This window comes from Diachasmimorpha longicaudata, unplaced genomic scaffold (assembly GCF_034640455.1).
Source record: "Diachasmimorpha longicaudata isolate KC_UGA_2023 unplaced genomic scaffold, iyDiaLong2 ctg00000311.1, whole genome shotgun sequence".
NCBI classification, from domain to species: domain Eukaryota; kingdom Metazoa; phylum Arthropoda; class Insecta; order Hymenoptera; family Braconidae; genus Diachasmimorpha; species Diachasmimorpha longicaudata.
This window is the reverse complement of record NW_026974076.1, coordinates 1,718-10,000: the sequence shown is the minus strand read 5'-3', so window position 1 is coordinate 10,000 and position 8,283 is coordinate 1,718.

The following is an 8,283-nucleotide window of genomic DNA, read 5'->3' as shown; positions in this document are numbered from 1 at the left end:
TATAAATTAGTTACATAGAATTTATTTTTATTTTAGGCATTCAATTATATATGAATATATATTTTTTTCAATGAAAAATTCTGTGATGCTATTTTTGCATATCAACAAAAATAGCATCAACGTTCCAAGACATCATTGAAAATTAATAATATCGGTTACTTGATAAATTATAAATTAGTTACATAGAATTTATTTTTATTTTAGGCATTCAATTATATATGAATATATATTTTTTTCAATGAAAAATTCTGTGATGCTATTTTTGCATACCAACAAAAATAGCATCAACGTTCCAAGACATCATTGAAAATTAATAATATCGGTTACTTGATAAAATATAAATTAGTTGCATAGAATTTATTTTTATTTTAGGCATTCAATTATATATGAATATATATTTTTTTCAATGAAAAATTCTGTGATGCTATTATTGCATACCAACAAAAATAGGATCAACGTTCCAAGACATCATTGAAAATTAATAATATCGGTTACTTGATAAAATATAAATTAGTTGTATAGAATTTAGTTTCATTTTATGCATTCAATTATATATGAATATATATTTTTTTTAATTAAAAATTCTGTGATGCTATTTTTGCATACCAACAAAAATAGGATCAACGTTCCAAGACACCACTGAAAATTAATAATATCGGTTACTTGATAAAATATAAATTAGTTGTATAGAATTTAGTTTAATTTTATGCATTCAATTATATCTGAATATATATTTTTTTCAATTAAAAATTCTGTGATGCTATTTTTGCATACCAACAAAAATAGCATCAACGTTTCAAGACATCATTGAAAATTAATAATATCGGTTACTTGATAAAATATAAATTAGTTGTATAGAATTTAGTTTAATTTTATGCATTCAATTATATCTGAATATATATTTTTTTCAATTAAAAATTCTGTGATGCTATTTTTGCATACCAACAAAAATAGCATCAACTTTTCAAGTCATCACTAAAAATTAATAATATCGGTTACCTGATAAATTATAAATTAGTTATATAGAATTTAGTTTAATTTTATGCATTCAATTATATATGAATATAATTTTTTTCAATTAAAAATTCTGTGATGCTATTTTTGCATACCAACAAAAATAGCATCAACGTTCCAAGACATCATTGAAAATTAATAATATCGGTTACTTGATAAACTATAAAATAGTTGTATAGAATTTAGTTTAATTTTATGGATTCAATTATATATGAATATATATTTTTTTTAATTAAAAATTCTGTGATGCTATTTTTGCATACCAACAAAAATAGGATCAACGTTTCAAGTCATCAATAAAAATTAATAATATCGGTTACTTGGTAAATTATAAATTAGTTATATAGAATTTAGTTTAATTTTATGCATTCAATTATATATGAATATAATTTTTTTCAATTAAAAATTCTGTGATGCTATTTTTGCATACCAACAAAAATAGCATCAACGTTCCAAGACATCATTGAAAATTAATAATATCGGTTACTTGATAAACTATAAAATAGTTGTATAGAATTTAGTTTAATTTTATGCATTCAATTATATATGAATATATATTTTTTTTAATTAAAAATTCTGTGATGCTATTTTTGCATACCAACAAAAATAGCATCAACGTTCCAAGACATCATTGAAAATTAATAATATCGGTTACTTGATAAACTATAAAATAGTTGTATAGAATTTAGTTTAATTTTATGCATTCAATTATATATGAATATAATTTTTTTCAATTAAAAATTCTGTGATGCTATTTTTGCATACCAACAAAAATAGCATCAACGTTCCAAGACATCATTGAAAATTAATAATATCGGTTACTTGATAAACTATAAAATAGTTGTATAGAATTTAGTTTAATTTTATGCATTCAATTATATATGAAGATATATTTTTTTTAATTAAAAATTCTGTGATGCTATTTTTGCATACCAACAAAAATAGCATCAACGTTCCAAGACATCATTGAAAATTAATAATATCGGTTACTTGATAAACTATAAAATAGTTGTATAGAATTTAGTTTAATTTTATGCATTCAATTATATATGAATATATATTTTTTTTAATTAAAAATTCTGTGATGCTATTTTTGCATACCAACAAAAATAAGATCAACGTTTCAAGTCATCAATAAAAATTAATAATATCGGTTACTTGGTAAATTACAAATTAGTTATATAGAATTTAGTTTAATTTTATGCATTCAATTATATATGAATATATATTTTTTTCAATTAAAAATTCTGTGATGCTATTTTTGCATACCAACAAAAATAGCATCAACTTTTCAAGTCATCACTAAAAATTAATAATATCGGTTACCTGATAAATTATAAATTAGTTATATAGAATTTAGTTTAATTTTATGCATTCAATTATATATGAATATAATTTTTTTCAATTAAAAATTCTGTGATGCTATTTTTGCATACCAACAAAAATAGAATCAAGCAAAAATATCACTTATTTTTCCAATTTTCGACTTGTAGAACGATCAAGTATACTATTCTTTGGATTCTAAGATTTTTTTCAAGTGATTATTTTCAAAGTTGGGAAAAATGAAAAATTATTCTAAGTCCCCATTCGTAGTTCTTTTTGATTCGTATTGCTTCGGCGCAAAGTAGGTAGGGACACTTATGGATTTCTCAATTTTTGGATAGGGACAGCCGGATAGCCGTCATTCAGCATAAAAGCTATTGTTATATGCATAGTTTGATGTGAGGAATGGGAATTGATTGAAATTTTCACCCGCCACTTGCCGGCTGGCCTGATTTTAAGGTTTGAGAATCTTGACAACGATTTTGCATACCGACAAAAATAGCATCAAGCAAAAATATCACTTATTTTTCCAATTTTCGACTTGTAGAACGATCAAGTATACTATTCTTTGGATTCTAAGATTTTTTTCAAGTGATTATTTTCAAAGTTGGGAAAAATGAAAAATTATTCTAAGTCCCCATTCGTAGTTCTTTTTGATTCGTATTGCTTCGGCGCAAAGTAGGTAGGGACACTTATGGCTTTCTCAATTTTTGGATAGGGACAGCCGGATAGCCGTCATTCAGCATAAAAGCTATTGTTATATGCATAGTTTGATGTGAGGAATGGGAATTGATTGAAATTTTCACCCGCCAATTGCCGGCTGGCCTGATTTTAAGGTTTGAGAATCTTGACAACGATTTTGCATACCGACAAAAATAGCATCAAGCAAAAATATCACTTATTTTTCCAATTTTCGACTTGTAGAACGATCAAGTATACTATTCTTTGGATTCTAAGATTTTTTTCAAGTGATTATTTTCAAAGTTGGGAAAAATGAAAAATTATTCTAAGTCCCCATTCGTAGTTCTTTTTGATTCGTATTGCTTCGGCGCAAAGTAGGTAGGGACACTTATGGATTTCTCAATTTTTGGATAGGGACAGCCGGATAGCCGTCATTCAGCATAAAAGCTATTGTTATATGCATAGTTTGATGTGAGGAATGGGAATTGATTGAAATTTTCACCCGCCAATTGCCGGCTGGCCTGATTTTAAGGTTTGAGAATCTTGACAACGATTTTGCATACCGACAAAAATAGCATCAAGCAAAAATATCACTTATTTTTCCAATTTTCGACTTGTAGAACGATCAAGTGTACTATTCTTTGGATTCTAAGATTTTTTTCAAGTGATTATTTTCAAAGTTGGGAAAAATGAAAAATTATTCTAAGTCCCCATTCGTAGTTCTTTTTGATTCGTATTGCTTCGGCGCAAAGTAGGTAGGGACACTTATGGCTTTCTCAATTTTTGGATAGGGACAGCCGGATAGCCGTCATTCAGCATAAAAGCTATTGTTATATGCATAGTTTGATGTGAGGAATGGGAATTGATTGAAATTTTCACCCGCCAATTGCCGGCTGGCCTGATTTTAAGGTTTGAGAATCTTGACAACGATTTTGCATACCGACAAAAATAGCATCAAGCGAAAATATCACTTATTTTTCCAATTTTCGACTTGTAGAACGATCAAGTATACTATTCTTTGGATTCTAAGATTTTTTTCAAGTGATTATTTTCAAAGTTGGGAAAAATGAAAAATTATTCTAAGTCCCCATTCGTAGTTCTTTTTGATTCGTATTGCTTCGGCGCAAAGTAGGTAGGGACACTTATGGATTTCTCAATTTTTGGATAGGGACAGCCGGATAGCCGTCATTCAGCATAAAAGCTATTGTTATATGCATAGTTTGATGTGAGGAATGGGAATTGATTGAAATTTTCACCCGCCAATTGCCGGCTGGCCTGATTTTAAGGTTTGAGAATCTTGACAACGATTTTGCATACCGACAAAAATAGCATCAAGCAAAAATATCACTTATTTTTCCAATTTTCGACTTGTAGAACGATCAAGTGTACTATTCTTTGGATTCTAAGATTTTTTTCAAGTGATTATTTTCAAAGTTGGGAAAAATGAAAAATTATTCTAAGTCCCCATTCGTAGTTCTTTTTGATTCGTATTGCTTCGGCGCAAAGTAGGTAGGGACACTTATGGATTTCTCAATTTTTGGATAGGGACAGCCGGATAGCCGTCATTCAGCATAAAAGCTATTGTTATATGCATAGTTTGATGTGAGGAATGGGAATTGATTGAAATTTTCACCCGCCAATTGCCGGCTGGCCTGATTTTAAGGTTTGAGAATCTTGACAACGATTTTGCATACCGACAAAAATAGCATCAAGCGAAAATATCACTTATTTTTCCAATTTTCGACTTGTAGAACGATCAAGTATACTATTCTTTGGATTCTAAGATTTTTTTCAAGTGATTATTTTCAAAGTTGGGAAAAATGAAAAATTATTCTAAGTCCCCATTCGTAGTTCTTTTTGATTCGTATTGCTTAGTACTTGGCTAACGATAAATCGACTGAAACTACGAAAACTCAATGATTTTTCTATACTTCGACTTGTAGAAGGAAGAAGTATACTATTTTTCCCATTTTAAGATATTTTCAATGTGATTATTTTAAACGTTGGGAAAAATGAAAAATTATTCTAAGTCCCCATTCGTAGTTCTTTTTGATTCGTATTGCTTCGGCGCAAAGTAGGTAGGGACACTTATGGCTTTCTCAATTTTTGGATAGGGACAGCCGGATAGCCGTCATTCAGCATAAAAGCTATTGTTATATGCATAGTTTGATGTGAGGAATGGGAATTGATTGAAATTTTCACCCGCCAATTGCCGGCTGGCCTGATTTTAAGGTTTGAGAATCTTGACAACGATTTTGCATACCGACAAAAATAGCATCAAGCGAAAATATCACTTATTTTTCCAATTTTCGACTTGTAGAACGATCAAGTATACTATTCTTTGGATTCTAAGATTTTTTTCAAGTGATTATTTTCAAAGTTGGGAAAAATGAAAAATTATTCTAAGTCCCCATTCGTAGTTCTTTTTGATTCGTATTGCTTCGGCGCAAAGTAGGTAGGGACACTTATGGATTTCTCAATTTTTGGATAGGGACAGCCGGATAGCCGTCATTCAGCATAAAAGCTATTGTTATATGCATAGTTTGATGTGAGGAATGGGAATTGATTGAAATTTTCACCCGCCAATTGCCGGCTGGCCTGATTTTAAGGTTTGAGAATCTTGACAACGATTTTGCATACCGACAAAAATAGCATCAAGCAAAAATATCACTTATTTTTCCAATTTTCGACTTGTAGAACGATCAAGTGTACTATTCTTTGGATTCTAAGATTTTTTTCAAGTGATTATTTTCAAAGTTGGGAAAAATGAAAAATTATTCTAAGTCCCCATTCGTAGTTCTTTTTGATTCGTATTGCTTCGGCGCAAAGTAGGTAGGGACACTTATGGCTTTCTCAATTTTTGGATAGGGACAGCCGGATAGCCGTCATTCAGCATAAAAGCTATTGTTATATGCATAGTTTGATGTGAGGAATGGGAATTGATTGAAATTTTCACCCGCCAATTGCCGGCTGGCCTGATTTTAAGGTTTGAGAATCTTGACAACGATTTTGCATACCGACAAAAATAGCATCAAGCGAAAATATCACTTATTTTTCCAATTTTCGACTTGTAGAACGATCAAGTATACTATTCTTTGGATTCTAAGATTTTTTTCAAGTGATTATTTTCAAAGTTGGGAAAAATGAAAAATTATTCTAAGTCCCCATTCGTAGTTCTTTTTGATTCGTATTGCTTCGGCGCAAAGTAGGTAGGGACACTTATGGATTTCTCAATTTTTGGATAGGGACAGCCGGATAGCCGTCATTCAGCATAAAAGCTATTGTTATATGCATAGTTTGATGTGAGGAATGGGAATTGATTGAAATTTTCACCCGCCAATTGCCGGCTGGCCTGATTTTAAGGTTTGAGAATCTTGACAACGATTTTGCATACCGACAAAAATAGCATCAAGCAAAAATATCACTTATTTTTCCAATTTTCGACTTGTAGAACGATCAAGTGTACTATTCTTTGGATTCTAAGATTTTTTTCAAGTGATTATTTTCAAAGTTGGGAAAAATGAAAAATTATTCTAAGTCCCCATTCGTAGTTCTTTTTGATTCGTATTGCTTCGGCGCAAAGTAGGTAGGGACACTTATGGATTTCTCAATTTTTGGATAGGGACAGCCGGATAGCCGTCATTCAGCATAAAAGCTATTGTTATATGCATAGTTTGATGTGAGGAATGGGAATTGATTGAAATTTTCACCCGCCAATTGCCGGCTGGCCTGATTTTAAGGTTTGAGAATCTTGACAACGATTTTGCATACCGACAAAAATAGCATCAAGCAAAAATATCACTTATTTTTCCAATTTTCGACTTGTAGAACGATCAAGTGTACTATTCTTTGGATTCTAAGATTTTTTTCAAGTGATTATTTTCAAAGTTGGGAAAAATGAAAAATTATTCTAAGTCCCCATTCGTAGTTCTTTTTGATTCGTATTGCTTCGGCGCAAAGTAGGTAGGGACACTTATGGATTTCTCAATTTTTGGATAGGGACAGCCGGATAGCCGTCATTCAGCATAAAAGCTATTGTTATATGCATAGTTTGATGTGAGGAATGGGAATTGATTGAAATTTTCACCCGCCAATTGCCGGCTGGCCTGATTTTAAGGTTTGAGAATCTTGACAACGATTTTGCATACCGACAAAAATAGCATCAAGCGAAAATATCACTTATTTTTCCAATTTTCGACTTGTAGAACGATCAAGTATACTATTCTTTGGATTCTAAGATTTTTTTCAAGTGATTATTTTCAAAGTTGGGAAAAATGAAAAATTATTCTAAGTCCCCATTCGTAGTTCTTTTTGATTCGTATTGCTTAGTACATGGCTAACGATAAATCGACTGAAACTACGAAAACTCAATGATTTTTCTATACTTCGACTTGTAGAAGGAAGAAGTATACTATTTTTCCCATTTTAAGATATTTTCAATGTGATTATTTTAAACGTTGGGAAAAATGAAAAATTATTCTAAGTCCCCATTCGTAGTTCTTTTTGATTCGTATTGCTTAGTACTTGGCTAACGATAAATCGACTGAAACTACGAAAACTCAATGATTTTTCTATACTTCGACTTGTAGAAGGAAGAAGTATACTATTTTTCCCATTTTAAGATATTTTCAATGTGATTATTTTAAACGTTGGGAAAAATGAAAAATGATTCTAAGTCCCCATTCGTAGTTCTTTTTGATTCGTATTGCTTAGTACTTGGCTAACGATAAATCGACTGAAACTACGAAAACTCAATGATTTTTCTATACTTCGACTTGTAGAAGGAAGAAGTATACTATTTTTCCCATTTTAAGATATTTTCAATGTGATTATTTTAAACGTTGGGAAAAATGAAAAATTATTCTAAGTCCCCATTCGTAGTTCTTTTTGATTCGTATTGCTTCGGCGCAAAGTAGGTAGGGACACTTATGGCTTTCTCAATTTTTGGATAGGGACAGCCGGATAGCCGTCATTCAGCATAAAAGCTATTGTTATATGCATAGTTTGATGTGAGGAATGGGAATTGATTGAAATTTTCACCCGCCAATTGCCGGCTGGCCTGATTTTAAGGTTTGAGAATCTTGACAACGATTTTGCATAACGACAAAAATAGCATCAAGCAAAAATATCACTTATTTTTCCAATTTTCGACTTGTAGAACGATCAAGTATACTATTCTTTGGATTCTAAGTTTTTTTTCAAGTGATTATTTTCAAAGTTGGGAAAAATGAAAAATTATTCTAAGTCCCCATTCGTAGTTCTTTT